The sequence below is a fragment of the Ovis canadensis genome, chromosome X (genome assembly GCF_042477335.2).
Source record: "Ovis canadensis isolate MfBH-ARS-UI-01 breed Bighorn chromosome X, ARS-UI_OviCan_v2, whole genome shotgun sequence".
NCBI classification, from domain to species: Eukaryota; Metazoa; Chordata; class Mammalia; order Artiodactyla; family Bovidae; genus Ovis; species Ovis canadensis.
This window is the reverse complement of record NC_091727.1, coordinates 64,724,056-64,743,443: the sequence shown is the minus strand read 5'-3', so window position 1 is coordinate 64,743,443 and position 19,388 is coordinate 64,724,056. Positions and strand designations below refer to the sequence as shown.

General features: G+C 37.1%; 1 protein-coding gene across 1 annotated transcript in view; it reads left to right on the top strand.

Moving 5' to 3' along the window:
- Positions 1-19,388, top strand: part of TEX11 (testis expressed 11) — a 243,070-nt gene that overhangs the window by 210,824 nt on the left and 12,858 nt on the right. The window lies entirely within an intron of this gene.

Here is a 19,388-nt window from a genome sequence, read left to right as displayed (position 1 = left end):
GTAATTTTCAAATTAGCTTTATTAAGATGTAGTTTACATACCATAAAATTCACTCATTGTGTATAACTCTGTGATTTTTAGCAAATTTATAGTTACACAACTGTTGCCATACTCCAGTTTTAGAGTATTTCCATTACCCACAGAAGTTTCCCATTGCCTGTTTGCAGTTAATCGCTTCAGGTCCAGGGAACCACTGATCTACTTTTTATATATTTTCTCTTTCTAGATACTTCATATAAATGAAATCATACTTGTGACCTCTTGTGTCTGGCTTCTTTCAATTTAGCTTACTGTTTTTGAGGTTCACCCATGCTGTAGCATGTATCAGTAATGTAAAAGAATGGCCTTTTTATTGCTGAGTAAATAGAATACTATTCTGTTGAATGAATCAGTATGCCACATTTTGTTCACTAGTTGGTAAATACTTTGTTTTTACTTTATGGCTATAATAAATAATGCTACTATAAACATTTGTGGATAAGTCTTTGTTTTCAAGGGTTTTCAATTCTCTAGAGTATGTGAATTAATAGGTTATATGGTAATGCTCTATATTTAACTTTTGAGGAACTGCAATCTGTTTCCCAAAGTTGTTGATCAATTTTATGTTCCTACCAGCAGTGTATGAGAGTTCCAATTTCTTCACATCCTTATCAGCTCTTTTATTGTCCATATTCTTTTATTATAGCCATCCTACTGGGTATGTAATAGTAGCACATTGTGGTTTTTATTTGAACTGCCTTGGTAGCTAACACTGTTGATCTTTTTTTCACATGCTTATTGACCATTTGTTCTTTGGAAAGATACCTATTCAATTATTTTCCCATTTTTAAAATTGGATTCTCAGTGAGTTTTAAGAGTTCTTTATGTATTCTAGATATAAATCCTTTATCAAATATACTATTTGTAAGTATTATCTCCCAGTCTCTGGCTTGTCTTTTCATTTTTTAGTGGCATTATTTAAAAAGCAAATGTTCTGAATTTTGATGAAGCCCAATTTGTCATCTTTTCTTTTATGGGTCATGTTTTTAGTCATGATAAGAAGTCTTTGCCTATTCCAAAATTACAAAGATTTTCTTCTATTTTTTTCTTGTAGCTTTTATACTCTTTATTTCGTACATGTTGGTCTATGATTCATTTTGAGTTAATTTTTGTTGATGGTGTATGAGGTAAGGGTCTATATGGTTTCTTATTTGTTTTTGCACAAGGTTATTCCTCTTCTGCTGTTTAACTTTAGTTTTCTTATGTAAAATGGAAATAATAACTTTCTCTTACTCCTACACTGAGGTTCTAAGGATCAACTGAAATAATAATATGTGTTGTGAACTTTAGCAGCTCATATACATGTAAGGTAGTATTGGTATTGTAAGGGAGCTATAAAATATTAAGAAGGTTAAATGGCCTGCTTAAAGTCACACAAAAAGTCATTATTTGAGCCCATGTTAATATACAAGGATCCTGACTTGCCCAACTGCTTCTTCATATACAAATGTCTGCAAACCATAACAGATGGTGGAATAATATAGCAGGGTGACAACCTGGTACAAACTAGCATCGTCTTACAGAAACCCAGAATTCTGGAACTGTGTAATTACGGCCAGTGTGAATTTAAGTTTAAAAAAAACTTCAGCATTGAACATTTTGGAGATACATATATCTTTTTTTCCCTCATCTTAACTTCCTTTTGGAAGAAGAAATAATTTAATTTCTAAGCCATGAGCCTCATCTGGACCTTCAGATGTGTCTGCCATAGTAACAAATACAAACTAAAATTAAATTGTACTATAAATTCAAATTGATCAGTTTCCATAGTCTCTATATAAGGCCAGAACTGCTCTGAGCATTTTGTTTTTGCTACTTTTATTCTGTCCAATGTATTACTGTTCCATCTCTCTGACTTTTGAATTGCCTGTTAGATTAATATTTTTGCACTTTTTTGACCAGTCTCCCATCCATAATTGTTAATTCTCTGAAGCATGATGGAATAGTTACCTTTTTATGCAGATATTTAATAACCCTTCATCTCCTTATATAGTATATGTTGGTTTTTACTGTTTGATTGAATGTGGTGTGCACTCCTTTTGTTTTAAAGGCTGGGGAAAAAATTTGCCCTTGTTTGACTTTTCTGAGGACCAGTCACTCATTCATTATTTATTAAGCAGATAACCTTTATCAAGTATGTCCATACAGTGGCAAAATGGCTGTTGCACAAACATAAAACCTCAGGCCCACAGTATCATGCTTTACATTTTACAATGCATTCTTACATCCATTATTTCATTTGACCACCCCACCCCCAATAATTCTATGAAGCAGGCAATACGTATTATCCTTGATTTACAAATGAGAGAATTTTTAAGATTCAAAAATGTCAAGTTACCAATTTGCAAGATTCAAAAATGTCAAGTTACCAATTTGCCTAAGTTTGTATGACTAGTGAACGAAAGAATTAGAACTGTCTGACCTCAATTTTAGAACTCTTTCCACCAGAACTCGTCTTATTTATCTGCTCTTGCTAGGAATTTCAGTTCAAGTTGGTATTTAGTATACTTTGTACCTAATCTTATATCCTAAAGATTTTCTCCTCTTTTTTAAAGTTTTATATTTTACATTTAAGGTCATAATACATTTCAAGTTAATTTTTGTATGAGTTGTGAGATTTAGGTTGAGGTTCATTTTCGCCTATGATATCCAGTTGTCCTAGCACCATTTGTTGACAAGGCTGTCTTTGCTCCATTAAATTGTTTTTGTACTTTTGACAAAAATCAGTTGGATATATTTATGTGAGTCTGTTACTGGGTTCTTCATTTTCCCTATGTGTTAATCCCTCTGTCAGTACCATACAGTCCTGATTACTATGTCTTAAAAGCAAGTAGAATGATTGCCCCAACTTTATTGTTCTATTGCATAACTGTTATAAGCTGTCTAGTTCCATTGCCTTTATATATTCATTTTAGAGTAATCTCTAAATCTGCAAAAATTCCTCCTGGGATTTTGATAGGAATTGCATTAAACTGTATTTGATTCCTAGGACTGCTATAACAAATTGCCACAAACTGGGTAACTTATAGTAGGAGAAATTTATTCTCTCAGAGTTCTGGAGGCTAGAAATCTGAAAGTCAAGGTGTCAGCAGGGTGTACTCTCTCAATAGGCTCTATGGGGAGGATCCTTCTTTGCCGCTTCCTGTCTTTGGTGGTTGCTGTCAAACCTTGGCATTCCTTGGCTTATAGATTTATCACTCCAGTCTCTGTCACCACATGGCATTCTCCCCATCTGTCTGTCTTTCTGTTTTTCTCATAAGTGCACATCCGTTACTGGATTAAGGGGTCACTCTACTTCAGTATGATCTCAACTTAATTATATCTGTAGTGACCCTATTTCCAAATATGGTCATATGATGAGGTACCAGGAAGGACATGAATTTGGAGGGGGAGCTATTTTAAATTACATGTCAGTTTTTAAAGAGTTGATGCCTTTATTATATTGAATCTTCCAACCTATGAACAGGATATGTCTCTTCATTTATTTAGATTCTTTATTTCTTTCATCAGCATTATATAATTTTCAACATACAAATCCCATATATGTGTTGTTAGATTTACATGTAAGTGTTGTGGGGGTTGTAGGTTTTTTTTGAGTGATTGTAAATGGTGTCCATGTGTTAATTTCTAGTATGAAGAAATACAATTGACTTGAAGATTCCTTAGGATTTTCTGTGTAAACAACCATCTAGTCTTCAGATAAGGATAGTTTTATTTCTTACTTTCCGATCAATATGCCTTCTCTTTCCCTTTCTTGCCTTACCGTACAGACTAGAACTTTCAGCACCATGTTAGTAAGAGTGATGAAAGTGGATATTCTTGCCTTGTTCACTATCTTAGAGAGAAAACACTCAGTGTTTCACCATTAAGTATAATGTTAGCCATAGGATTTTTGTAGAGGCTCTTGATCAAGTTAAGAAAGTTCTCCCTTGTTCCTTTTTTTCTGAGTTTCATGAATGAGTATAGAATTTTGTCACATGCTTTTCATGTACCAATTGATATGAGCATGTGATTTTTCTTCTTTAAACTGTTAATATGAGGGGTTATATTGACTGATTTCAAATATTAAACCAGCCTTGCATTGTTGGAATAAACTCCACGTGGTCATAGTGTAAATTCTTTTTATATATTGCTAAATTCTGTTTGCCAGCATATTGTTAAGGTTTTTTCCTATATTCATGAGGGATATTGTTTGGTAGTATTTTTTACCTGTACAGTCTTTGGTTTTGATATCAGAATAATACTAGATTCATAAAATTTAATATTTTTGGAAAAGATTGTGTAGAATCTATGTCAGTCTTTTCTAAATGTTTGGTAGAATTCTGCAGTTTAGCTAGAGATTCTTTCCAAGATTTTTAAAACTACAAATTCCATTTCCTTAATAATTATAAAGCTGTTCACATTATCTATTTTATATTGGGTGATGTGTGGTAATTTATATTTTCATTGAAGTGACCTGTTTCTTCTAAGTTGTCAAATTTAGGTGTATAGACTTCTTTGCATTATTATTCCTTTATTATTATTTGATGCATGCAGTGTCTGTATTGGTATCTACTGTTTTGTTTCTGATGTTCATAATTTAAATCTTCCTTTTTTCTCTGTCATTCTTGCCTAGAGTTAGTAAATTCTATTTACCTTTTTAAAGAACTATCTCCTCCAATGATTTTCTCTACTGACTTTGTGTTTTCAGTCTCATTAATTTATGCTCTTATCTTTATTATTTATTTCCTTTACTTGCTTTGCATTTAGTTTGCTCTTCTTTTCTAGCTTCTTGAGATGAGAACGTAAATTAATTTGTGATTTTTCTTCTTTTCTAATGTATGCATTTAGTGCTGTAAATTTCCCTCACTGTACTACTTTAGCTGTAGCCCACAAATTTTGCTATATTGTATTTTCATTTTCATTTACCTCAGTGTATTCTTTTTTTTATTTCCCTTGAGACTTCCTCTTTAATCCATAGATTACTTTGGATTTTCCTATTATCTTTCTGTTATTAAATTCTAGCTTTGTTCCACTGTGGTCAGAGAATACAACTTATATAATTTCAGTTATTTAAAATTTTTGAGATTTTTTTTATGGCCCTGGTTATGATCTAACTTACCAAATGTTCCATGGGCACTTGAAAAGAATGTGTATTCTGCTGTTGCTGGGAAGAGTATTCTATAAATGTTGATTAGATCTCTCTGGTTAATGGTGTCACCAAGTTCTTGTATATATTTCCTTATTTTCTGGCTAATTGTTCTATTATTTGTTGAGTAAACATGTTGAAATATTCGACTGTAAGTGTGAAGTTGCCTAGCTCTTCTCACGCTTACTGGTTTTTGCTTCACGTATTTTGTGACTCTGTTATTGGATGCATACACATTTATGATTGCCATGTCATCTTTGTGGATTTCACCTTTTATCATTGTATAATGTCCCTCTATATCATTAGTAATTTTCTTTGCTCTGAAATCTACAATAACTAATATTAATATTGCAACTCTATCTATCCTTTGATTAATGTTTGCATAATATACCCATTTCCATCCTTTAACTTTCAACCTTCCTATTTGAAGTAAATTTTTTGTAGACAACATATAAAAAACATGTTTCTTTCATCTACTTTGCCAATCTCTCTTTTTGAATGTTCCCTTTTTTATTAAAAGTTTCAGGTATACATTATAATTCAACATTGGCATACACTACAAAGTGTTTATCCCAAAAAGCATAGTTACCATTTATCACCATACAGTTGGCTCCCTTGACTCCTTTTGCCCAGTTCCCAGTGCTCTTCCCCTCTGGTAACCACCAGTATAGTCTCTATATCTATGAATTTGTTTTGTTTTTATTTTTTAGATTCTACATATGAGTGAAATCATAGCATATTTTTTTCTTAAGACTCATTTAACATAATATTCTCAATGCATGTTATCACGAATGGAAGATGTATTGTTTTTTATGGCTGAATAGCATTACATTGTGTCTACATGTGGAATGCTACTCAGCCATAAAAAATAATAAATGCTGCAGTGAACATGGGGCACATATATTAATATCATTTTTAATTATTGTTTCATATTCTTGGGATAAATTCCCAAAGTGGAATAGTTGGATAACATGATAAACCTAAAGTTTTAAAATAATCTCCATACTGTTTTCCATAATAACTGCACATTCCAGCCAACAGTGCACAAAGATTGTTTTTTCTCTATGTGCTCTCTAACACTTGTTGTCTTTTTGATAATAGCCATTTTAATAGATATGAGGTAATATCTCATTGTGATTTTGACTTTCACTTCTCTAATAATGATGTTGAGCATCATTTCATGTACCTATTGGGCATCTGTACGTATCCTTTAGAAAAATGTCTACTCAGGTCCTCTGCCCATTTTTGTGTTTTGTTTTGTTTCCTCTGCTCATTTTTAAATCAACTTTGTTTGTTTTTTTTTTGAGTTGTATGAGTTGTTTATATATTTTGGATATTAACCCTTTATCAGGTATATGATTTATAAATATCTTCCCCAATTCAGTAGGTTGCTTTTGTGTTTTGATGATGATTTCCTTTACTGTAAAGGAGCTTTTTAGGTTGATGTAGTCCCATTTGTTTGTATTTTGTTTTCCTTGTCTTTGGAGACTGATCCACAAAAACATCACTAAGACCGATAGTAGTGAGTTTAACGCCTATGCTTTCTTCTAAGACGTTTATGGTTTCAGGTCTTACATTCAAGCCTTTAATCCATTTTGAGTTCATTTTTTTTTTTAATTTTTAGTTTTTTATTTTTTAAATTTTAAAATCTTTAATTCTTACATGCATTCCCAAACATGAACCCCCCTCCCACCTCCCTCCCCAGAACATCTTTCTGGGTCATCCCCATGCACCAGCCCCAAGCATGCTGCATCCTGCGTCAGACATAGACTGGAGTTCATTTTTGTGTATGGTGTAAGATAGTGTCTCAGTTCAGTTCAGTTCAGTTCAGTCACTCAGTCGTGTCCGACTCTTTGCAACCCCATGAATCGCAGCACGCCAGGCCTCCCTGTCCATCACCAACTCCCGGAGTTCACTCAAATTCATGTCCGTCGAGTCGGTGATGCCATCCAGCCATCTCATCCAGTCGTCCCCTTCTCCTCCTGCCCCCAATCCCTCCCAGCATCAGTGTCTTTTCCAATGAGTCAACTCTTTACATGAGGTGGCCAAAGTACTGGAGTTTCAGCTTTAGCATCAGTCCTTCCAGTGAACACCCAGGACTGGTCTCCTTTAGGATGGACTGGTTGGATCTCCTTGCAGTCCAAGGGACTCTCCAGAGTCTTCTCCAACACCACAGTTCAAAAGCATCGATTCTTCAGTGCTCAGATTTCTTCACAGTCCAACTCTCACATCCATACATGACCACTGGAAAAACCATAGCCTTAACTAGATGGACCTTTGTTGGCAAAGTAATGTCTCTGCTTTTGAATGTGCTGTCTAGGTTGGTCATAACTTTTCTTCCAAGGAGTAAGTGTCTTTTAATTTCATGGCTGCAGTCACCATCTGCAGTGATTTTGGAGCCCCCCAAAATAAAGTTTGACACTGTTTCCACTGTTTCCCCATCTACTTCCCATGAACTGATGGGACCAGATGCCATGATCTTTGTTTTCTGAATGTTGAGCTTTAAGCCAACCTTTTCACTTTTCTCTTTCACTTTCATCAAGAGGCTCTTTAGCTCCTCTTTACTTTCTGCCGTAAGGGTGGTGTCATAGTTTCACTCTGTTGCATGTGGCTGTCCAGCATTCTCAATGCCACTTATTGAAAAGACTGTCCTTTCTCCATTCTTTGCTCCTTTGTTGTAAATTAATTGTCTATGGTGGTTTGGTGGATTAGTCGCTAAGTCATGTCTGACTCTTGTGACACCATGGACTGTAACCTGCCAAGCTCCTCTGTCCATGGGATTTTCCAGGCAAGAATGCTGGAGTGGATTGCCATTTCCTTCTTCAGGGGATCTTCCCAACCCAGAAATCAAACCCGAGTCTCCTGCATTGCAGGTAGATTTGAAAAGTTGTTGAACCACCCAAAGACGCCGGGATTCTTGGCCTCCAGAGGAGATTTCAATCTGGGGCCAGAGACGAGGCTTGATCGCTCAGAGGTTTTGTGTAATAAAATTTTATTAAAGTATAACGGAGATAGAGAAAGCTTCTGACATAGACATCAGAAGGGGGCAGAAAGAGTACCCACTTGCTTAGTGTTAGCAGTGGAGTTATATACTCTCCAATGAATCCAAAGAATGTCTCAAGGTGGTAAAGACCTCACCAGACCTACTCCCATAATTTACATTTTAAGATAACAGAATTAGCCAGAAGGTTTAATCCAGAGACTGTCCTCAGGCAGGATACATTATTGTTGTATAATCCTTGTAAAGACCAGGCCTACTCCCATAATTTACATTTTAAAATGACAAGATTCAGTTCAGTTCAGTTCAGTCGTGTCAGTCGTGTCAGACTCTTTGCAACCCCATGAATCGCAGCACGCCAGGCCTCCCTGTCCATCACCAACTCCCAGAGTTCACTCAGACTCGCGTCCATCGAGCTGGTGATGCCATCCAACCATCTCATCCTCTGTCGTCCCCTTCTCCTCCTGCCCCCAATCCTTCCCAGCATCAGAGTGTTTTCCAGTGAGTCAGTTCTTCGTATGAGGTGGCCAAAGTACTAGAGTTTCAGCTTTAGCATCATTCCTTCCAAAGAAATCCCAGGGCTGATCTCCTTCAGAATGGACTGGTTGGATCTCCTTGCAGTCCAAGGGACTCTCAAGAGTCTTCTCCAACACCACAGTTCAAATGCATCAATTCTTCAGCGCTCAGCCTTCTTCACAGTCCAACTCTCACATCCATGCATGACCACAGGAAAAACCATAGCCTTGACTAGACGGACCTTAGTCGGCAAAGTAATGTCTCTGCTTTCCAATATGCTATCTAGGTTGGTCATAACTTTTCTTCCAAGGAGTAAGCGTCTTTTAATTTCATGGCTGCAGTCACCATCTACAGTGATTTTGGAGCCCCCAAAAATAAAGTCTGTCACTGTTTCCACTGTTGCCCCATCTGTTTCCCATGAAGTGATGGGACCAGATGCCATGATCTTATTTTCTGAATGTTGAACGTTAAGCCAACGTTTTCACTCTCCTCTTTCACTTTCATCAAGAGGCTTTTTAGTTCCTCTTCACTTTCTGCCATAAGGGTGGTGTCATCTGCATATCTGAGGTGATTGATATTTCTCCCGGCAATCTTGATTCCAGCTTGTGTTTCTTCCAGTCCAGCGGTTCTCATGATGTACTCTGCATATAAGTTAAATAAGCAGGGTGACAATATACAACCTTGACGTACTCCTTTTCCTTTTTGGAACCAGTCTGTTGTTCCATGTCCAGTTCTAACTGTTGCTTCCCCACCTGCATATAGGTTTCTCAAGAGGCAGGTCAGGTGGTCTGGTATTCCCATCTCTCTCAGAACCTTCTGCAGTTTATTGTGATCCACACAGTCAAAGGCTTTGGCATAATCAATAAAGCAGAAATAGATGTTTTTCTGGAACTCTCTTGCTTTTTCCATGATCCAGCGGATGTTGGCAATTTGATCTCTCGTTCCTCTTCCTTTTCTAAAACCAGCTTGAACATCAAGGAGTTCACGGTTCACGTATTGCTGAAGCCTGGCTTGGAGAATTTTGAGTATTACTTCAGTAGCGTGTGAGATGAGTGCAACTGTGCAGTAGTTTGAGCATTCTTTGGCATTGGCTTTCTTTGGAATTGGAATGAAAAAAGACCTTTTCCAGTCCTGTGGCCACTGCTGAGTTTTCCAAATTTGCTGGCATATTGAGTGCAGCACTTTCACAGCATCATCTTTTAGGATTTGAAATAGCTCAACTAGAATTCTATCACCTCCACTAGCTTTGTTCATAGTGTTGCTTCCTAAGGCCCACTTGACTTCACATTCCAGGATGTCTGGCTCTAGATGAGTGATCACACCACCGTGATTATCCGGTTCATGAAGATCTTTTTTGTACAGTTCTGTGTATTCTTGCCACCTCTTCTTAATATCTTCTGCTTCTGTTACGTCCATACCATTTCTGTCCTTTATCGAGCCCATTTTTGCATGAAATGTTCCCTTGGTATCTCTGATTTTCTTGAAGAGATCTCTAGTCTTTCCCATTCTGTTCTTTTCCTCTATTTCTTTGCGCTGATTGCTGAAGAAGGCTTTCTTATGTCTTCTTGCTGCTATTTGGAACTCTGCATTCAGATGCTTATATCTTTCCTTTTCTCCTTTGCTCTTCTTTTCACAGCTATTTGTAAGGCCTCCCCAGACAGCCATTTTGGTTTTTTGCATTTCTTTTCCATGGGGATGGTCTTGATCCCTGTCTCCTGTACAATGTCAGGAACCTCATTCCATAGTTCATCAGGCACTCTATCAGATCTAGGCCCTTAAATCTATTTCTCACTTCCACTGTATAATCATAAGGGATTCGATTTAGGTCATACCTGAATGGTCTAGCGGTTTTCCCTACTTTCTTCAATTTAAGTCTGAATTTGGCAATCAGGAGTTCATGATCTGAGCCACTGTCAGCCCCTGGTCTTGTTTTTGTTGACTGTATAGAGCTTCTCCATCTTTGGCTGCAAAGAATATAATCAATATGATTTCGGTATTGACCATCTGGTGATGTCCATGTGTAGAGTCTTCTCAACAGGATTAACCAGGTTTAATCCAGAGACTGTCCTCAGGCAGGATACATAATCCTAAGGAATGTAGAGGAAAGAAAAGTTTGTCCTTTCTTCCTCTTTGAGAATTCCAGACCCCTCTCTCCTTGGGAACTCCTAGATTTCTTATCAACCTGCCTAGGAAATGACTCTCTCAGATTCTTTACCGACTGAACTATGAGAGAAGCCAAAAATATCTATATGGGTGAATTATTACTAGGCTGTCAAATCTGTTGCACTGATTGGTGTGTCTTTTTGTTCCAGGACCATACTATTTATTACAACTTTATTGTATACTTTGAAATCAGGAAGTGCTATACCTCCAGCTTTGTTCTTCTTTCTCAAGATTGTTTTGGCTATTCAGGATAGTTTTGTGGTTCCAAACAAATTTTAAAATTTTTTCCAGTTGTGTGAAATATGCCATTAGAATTTTGACAGGGACTGCATTGAATCTGAAGATTGCTTGGGTGCTATGGATATTTTAACAATATTAATTCTCCCAATCTATGAGCATGGATTTGCTTATCTTCAGTTTCTTTGATCAGGATCTTATATTTTTCAGGGTACAGTTCTTTCACTTCCTTGGTTAAATTTGTTTTTAGGTATCTTACTCTTTTTAATGCAATTGTATATAGGATTTTTTTCTTAATTTCTCTTTCTGATAGTTTATTATTAGTATATAGAAATACCACAGATTTCTGCATATTAATTTTTTATTCTGTAACTTTACTGAATTCATTTATTAGTTCCAACAGGTTTTTGATGCAATCTTCAGGGTTTTCTATATATATAGTATCATGTTATCTGCAAATCATGGGTTTTACTTCTTTCTTTCTGATTTGGATGAATTTTATTTCTTTTTCTTGCCTAGATGCTCTGGACATCCAAAACTATGTTGTATAAAAGAGGTGAGAGTGGACATCCTTGTCTTGTTTCTGATCTTAGAGGAAAAGCTTTTAGCTTTTTGCTATTGAATATGATGTTAACTGTAGTTTTGTCATCAGTTCAATTCAGTTGCTCAGCCGTGTCTCTTTGCGACCTCATGGACTGCAGCATGCCAGGCCTCCCTATCACCAACTCCTGAAGTTGACTCAAACTCATGTCCATTGAGTCAGTGATACCATCCAACCATCTCATCCTCTGTCATCCCCTTCTCCTCCCACCTTCAATCTTTCCCAAAATCAGGGTCTTTACAAATGAGTCAGCTCTTCTCATCAGGTGGCCAAAGTATTGGAGTTTCAGCTTTTAGCATCAGTCCTTCCAATGAACATCCAGGACTGATCTCCTTTAGGATGGACTGGTTGGATCTCCCTGTAGTCCAGGGGACCCCAACACCACAGTTCAAAAGCATCAATTCTTCGGTGCTCAGCTTTCTTTAAGGTACAACTCTCATATCCATACATGACTACTGGAAAAAACCATAGCCTTGGCTAGACAGACATTTGTTGACAAGGTAATGTCTCTGGTTTTTAATATGCTATCTAGGTTGGTCATAACTTTCCTTCAAAGGAGTAAGCATCTTTTAATTTCATGGCTGTAATCACCATCTTCAGTGATTTCAATGGGTTCAATAAAGGACAGAAATGATATGGACCTAACAGAAGCAGAAGATATTAAGAAGAGGCAGCAAGAATACATAGAAGAACTGTACAAAAAAGATCTTCATGACCCAGATAATCATGATGTTGTGATCACTCACCTAGAGCCAGATATCCTGGAATGTGAAATCAAGTGGGCCTTAGGAAGCATCGATATGAACAAAGCTAGTGGAGGTGACAGAATTCTAGTTGAGCTATTTCAAATCCTAAAAGATGATGCTGTGAAAGTGCTGCAATATGCCAGCAAATTTGGAAAACTCAGCAGTGGCCACAGGACTGGAAAAGGTCTTTTTTCATTCCAATCCCTAAGAAAAGCAATGCCAAGGAATGCTCAAACTACCGCACAATTGCACTCATCTCACACGCTACCAAAGTAATGCTCAAAATTGTCCAAGCCAGGCTTCAGCGATACGTGAACCGTGAACTTCCAGATGTTCTAGCTGGTTTTAGAAAAGGAAGAGGAACGAGAGATCAAATTGCCAACATCCGCTGGATCATGAGAAAAGCAAGAGAGTTCCAGAAAAACATCTATTTCTGCTTAATTGACTATGCCAAAGCCTTTGACTATGTGGATCACAGTAAACTGTGGAAGATTCTGAAAGAGATGGGAATACCAGACCACCTGACCTGCCTCTTGAGAAATCTGTATGCAGGTGGGGAAGCAACAGTTAGAACTGGACATGGAACAACAGACTGGTTCCAAATAGGGAAAGGAGTAAGTCAAGGCTGTATATTGTCACCCTGCTTATTTAACTTATATGCAAAGTACATCATGAGCAACGGTGGGCTGGAAGAAGCACAAGCTGGAATCAAGATTGCTGGGAGAAATATCAATAACCTCAGAGATGCAGATGACACCACCCTTATGTCAGAAAGTGAAGAAGAACTAAAGAGCCTCTTGATGAAAGTGAAAGAGGAGAGTGAAAAAGTTGGCTTAAAACTCAGTATTCAGAAGCCTGGATGCTCTCAAGCCCAGGGGGTGGTCATGTGAGGACGCAAGGCAAAGACAGCCGTCCACGAGCTGGGGAAGACAGGAGCCTCAGAAGGAACCAGTCCTGCCCTCCAAGGGAACCTTCCGCCACCTCGATCTTGAACTTCCAGCCTTCAGAACTGTGAGAAAATGAACTTCTGCTGCTTAAGCCACCCAGTCCCAATATTTATTATGACAGCCTGAGTGGACCAGCATAGGGAACACAGTTAGAGACCCCAAGTCAGCAGGTCTGTCCTTCAAACACTTTATTTTTTGTTTTAAGCATCTGTGTGCACTTTTATGATTCCAAATAAACTGTTTTGTATTTTTTTAAAAACTCAGTATTCAGAAAACTAAGGTCATGGTTTTATCATATATGGCTTTTATTATGTGAGGCACATTTCCTTGCTACCCACTTTTTTGAGCTTTCATCATAAGTGGATGTTGAATTTGATCAAATGCTTTTTCTGTGTCTACTGAGATAATGATGTAGTTTTTATCCTTCATTTTGTTATATAGTACATCATGTTGATTGATTTGCAGATGTTGAACCATCCTTGCATCCCTGGAATAAATCCCACTTAACCATGGGGTATGATTCTTTTAATGAATTGTTAACTTTGGTTTTCTACTGTTTTGTTGAGAATTTTTGCATCTGTGTTCATCAACAATATTGGCTTGTAATTTTCTTTTCTTGTGGTGGTCTTGTTTGGTTTCGGTATCAGGGTAATGCTGGCCTCATAAAATGTATTAGAAAATGTTCCCTCTTCTTTAATTTTTTGGAAGAGTTTGAGAAGGATAAGTAATAAATCTTTAATTTGTGGTAGCATTTACCAGGGAAGCCATTCCATCCTGAACTTTTGTTTGTTGAGAGGTGTTTTCTTACTGACCTAATCTCCTTTACTAGTAATTGGTCTATTCAGTTTTTCTATTTCTTCATGATTCAGTCTTGGTTGGTTGTATGCGTCTAGGAATTGGCCCATTACTTCTAGGTTGTCCAATTTGTTGACTTATAATTGTTCATATTATTCTCTTATGATCCTTTGTATTTAAGTAGTATCAATTATAACTTTTACTCTTTCATTTCTGATTTTATCTGTTTGAGTCCTCTTTTTTTTCTTGGTTACTCTAAACTAAAGTCTTGTCAATTTTGTTTGTCTTCTCAAAGAACCAGCTCTTGGCTGTGTTGATCTTTTCTATTATCTTTTTAGTCTTTACTTCATTTATTTCTGCTCTGATCTTTATTATTTCCTTCCTTCCACTAATTTTGGGTTTCATTTGTTCTTCTCTGGTTTCTTTACATGTAAATTTAGTTTGTTTATTTGAGATTTTTCTTGTTTCTTGAGGTAGACCTGTATCACTATGAACCTCTCTCTTGGAACAACTTTTGCTCTATCCCATAGATTTTGGTATGTAATATTTATAGGGGTTTTTTGGTATATTTTGACTTCTCTTTTGATTTCTTCAAAGGCCAGTTGGTTTTTCAGTAGCATGTTGTTTTATACCCACATCTTTGTGGTTTTTCTGGTTTTCTTCTTGTAATTGATCTTGAGTTTTTTATGGTCTTATGGTCAGAATGGAGAAGGAAATGGCAACCCATTCCAGTATTCTTGCCTAGAGAATTCCATGGACAGAAGAGCCTAGTGGGCTGCTGTCCATGGGGTCGCACAGAGTCAGACAACTGAAGCGACTTAGCGTGTATGCATGCATTGGAGAAGGAAATGGCAACCCACTCCAGTATTCTTGCCTGGAAAATCCCAGGGACAGAGGAGCCTGGTGGGCTGCCATCTATGCGGTTGCACAGAGTCAGACATGACTGAAGTGACTTAACAACATCAGCGGCAGCAGCATGGTCAGAATAGACACGATATGATTACAGTCTTAAATTTATTGAGACTTGTTTTATGGCCTAATATGTGATCTATCCTGGAGAATGTTGCATGTGCACTTGAGAAGACTATTCTGCTGCTTTTGGATGGAGTGTTACATGTCTGTTAAATCCATTGGACTAATGTGTCATTTAAGACCAATATTTTCTCATTGATTTTCTGTCTGGATGATCCATCTCTTGCTGTAAGTGAGGTCTCAAAATCCCCTACTATTATTGGATTGTTTTCAGTTTCTTCCTTTAGGTGCATTAATATTTGATTTGCATATTTTAGGTGTGCATATACTTATAACGTGCTTTATATCTTTCTGAACTGACCTCTTTATCATTATGTAGTGCCCGTCTTTTTCTTTTATTCTAGTTTCTATTTTGAAGTTTGTTTTGTCTGATTCGAGTATAGCTACACTACCTTTCTTTGGTTTCTTTCGCATGGAATATCTTTTTCCACCCTTCACACTGCCTGTGTATGTCCTTAGTTCCAAAGTGAATCACTTGTAGATAGCATGTACATAGTTTCTGTTTTTCAGTCTATTCAGCCACTCGGTGTCTTTTGATTGTGAGTGTTTCACACTTACCTTTAAAGTAATTATTGATAGGTATGTACTTACTGCTGTTTTGTTCATCATTTCCTATTTCTTTTTGTAGTTTCTCTCTGTCCCTTTCTTCTTTCTTTCTTCCTTTGTGCTTTAGTGGCTTTCTTTAATGTTTCTTTTGAGTGTTTCCTATAATTTTTTTCTTTGTGGTTACCATGAGGTTCACATATAACAGTCTGTGTATATACCAGTTTCTTATAAGTTGATAGTAAATTAACATTAAACTCATCCCAAAGCTTACATTTTTGCTCCATCCTTTACAAGTTTTATATTTTTGATGGCACCAGTTATATATTTTCACTTTATGCATCCCTTAACTAAATATTGTGATTATAGTTAATTTTACTGCTTTTGTCTTTTAACCTTCATATGTGATTGATCTACTACTTTTACTATATACATTTACCTTTTTCCAGTGAGAGTATTACTTTTATATGTTTCCTTATTATCAATTACTGCCTTTTTTTAGCTTAGAGAAATTCCTTTAACATTTCTTGTGAGGCATGCTTAGTGATGAATTCCTAAAAGAGTTGAAGCTTTTGCTTATCTGGAAATCTCTTAATCACTCCCTCAATTCTGAGTGATAACCTTGCTGGGTAGAAAATTCATGGTTGAAAATTTTTTCATTTCAGCACTCTCAATATGTCTTGCCACTCCCTTCTGACTTGTAAATTATGTGCTGAAATATCTGCTGATAGTCTTACGTGGTTTTCCTTGAATGTAATAAGTTGTTTTTTTCTCTTGCTGCTTATAAGATTCTCTCTTTATCCTTAACTTTTACCATTTTAATTATACTGTATCTTGGTGTGGTTTTCTTTGGGTTCATCTTATTTGTAACTCTCTGGGTTTTCTGGACCTAGATATCTGTTTCCTCTCCCAGATGAGGGTTGTTTTCAGCCATTATTTCTTCAAGTAATTTTTCTGGCCCTTCTCTCTCTTCTCCTTCTGGGACCCCTTTAATGTGACTAATAATATTCTTGATGTTATCCAAGAGGTCCCTTAAAATATCTTTACTTTTTAAAAATTCACTTTTTAAATTCTTTTTTCATTTTGTTGCTCTAAGTGATTTCCATTACTTTATCTTCCAGCTCACTAATTTGCTGTTAAATCCCTGAAATGCATTTTTAGCTCAGTTATAACTTCTGTTTGGTTCTTTCTTATAGTAATATTTTCTTCTCTATTATTCTCCTGAGTTTGGTGAGCATCTTTTTAACCATTATTTTGAACACTTTATAAGGTAGATTGTTTAAGTACTTTTCATTAAAATCTTTTTCTGGGGATTTGGTCTTTGGCTTGGAACATATTCTTCTATATCCTCATTTTGTATGACTCTATGCTTGAAGTGAAGTGAAATGAAGTCAAATTGCTCAATCGTGTCCGACTCTTTGCAACCCTATGAACTGTAGCCTACCAGGCTTCCCCATCCATGGGATTTTCCAGGCAAGATGCTATGCTTATCTATATATATTAGGCAAAATAGCTACCTCTCCTGGTCTTGAATTAGAGTTCTTGTATAATAGATGATCTATGGAGCCTGGAAACACATCCTTCCCTGGACTCAGAGCCAAGCACTAAAGAGATGTCCCTTATGTGGGTTTTTGTGGGGCCACAGCTGCTAATGGGGAGAGTGAGGCAAAGTGTGTGTGCTTATGCCCTCAGTTGTAGCACAGCTGTTGCGTGGAAGACTGAAGATGGGATGCATGCTGACCTGGTTGAAGAACAATTATTATATGGGGGTGGACTCATGGTGCTCCCCTGGCCCAGCTGTGGTAAGATTGCTGTGCAGGTGGAGAGCACAGGATAACTGCCTGATCTCACTGCATTGCAACTGCTGTACTCAGGAGGGTGGGGGTGGGGGGGTAGTGTTCTCACCCAGTCCATGTATAGTACAGCTGTTGTGTGAGGTAGGCAAGTGCTCAGGGTGCTCACCCAGCCAGGTTGTTGTGTAGGGTGTGCAGAGCATGTACAATTGTGTAACCAGGCTAGAAAGCGGACACAAAAAATGGCACCTACCAGCTCAGTCACCAGCAGTTTAGGATATTATTGCAAAAACGGTGACAGCCAGTGCTTCTGTCCCTAAAGAAAGTCTCAGGAAATTTCTGCCTCTCTAGTAGCTGCTGCAAGATCAGTAAGTAGGTCTCCCTTACTTTAAGTGCTTTTCAAACTGTTGCTTTTCCTCTGGATCTCAGTGTGAATGGGATTGTCTATGAACCATTTAAGTGCAGGTTCTTCATTCCCTATAGTTCTTCAATTCTCCTGGAACTCTTAATCCCCATTGATTTTTTTTTTTTTAGCTTTTTATTTTTTAAATTTTAATATCTTTAATTCTTACATGCGTTCCCAAACATGAACCCCCCTCCCACCTCCCTCCCCATAACATCTCTCTGGGTCATCCCCATGCACCAGCCCCAAGCATGCTGCACCCTGCGTCAGACATAGACTGGCGATTCAATTCTTACATGATAGTATACATGTTAGAATGTCATTCTCCCAAATCATCCCACCCTCTCCCTCTCCCTCTGAGTCCAAAGGTCCGTTATACACATCTGTGTCTCTTTCCCTGTCTTGCATACAGGGTCGTCATTGCCATAAAACCAGACATTTTAGGATCTTGTCTTTCTGTTGCTGGATCCAGGGGTTGAGGTGCCTGTTCTGGGGTTCAATCTCTTCACTCCTCAAAGGAAAATTCCATATTTTGGTATCCCTCACAACTGTAGGTCACAGCTCCTAGAGTGGAATCCCAGGCAAGACCATGTCTCTGCCTCTCCTACCTGTTTCAAAGTGTCTCCTTTATCTTTTGTTTGTGAAGGTGCTGTCCATCTAGTTTTCAGATCTTTTTCAAAGGAAAATCATTCCAAATATAGCTATAAATTTGTTGTGTTCATAAGAGGAACTGTGTTCATGGTTTTCCTATGCTACCTTTTTGAACCTCTCCCTTCAGTCTCTCTTTTCTAAATTGAAGTTTAGTTGACTTAAAATATTGTGTTAATTTCAGATATTATAAGATATTGAATATTGTTCCCTGCACTATACAGTAGCACCTTGTACTTATTTATTTCATCTATAGTAATCTGTATCCATTAATCCAGTACTCCTAATTTATCTATCCCCCCTTTCCTCCCTCTTTGGTAACCCCAAGTTTGTTTTCTATGTCTATGAGTTTGTTTCTGTTTTCTATGTAGATTCATTTGTTTTATTTTTTACCTTCCACATGTATTTGTCTTTCTTACTTACTTCGCTTAGTATGATATTCACTAGGTCCATCCATGTTGCAGCAAATTGCATTATAGCTAATATTCTGTTGGATGTATGTATTCCACATCTTCTTAAGCCAGTTTTATGTTGATGGGCACTTGAGTTGTTTCCTTGTTTTGACTATTGTAAATAATGTTGTTTATGAACATTAGGGTGTATGTATCTTTTCAAAATAGAGTTTTCATCTTTTCCAGATATATGCCTAGGAGTGATACTGCTGGATCATATGATAACTCTCTTTTTAGTTTTTTAAGGAAACTTCATACTGTTTTCCATAGTGGTGCCACCAGTTTACATCTTCACCAACAGTGTAGGAAGGTCTCCTTTTCTCCACACCCTTTCCAGAATTTATTAT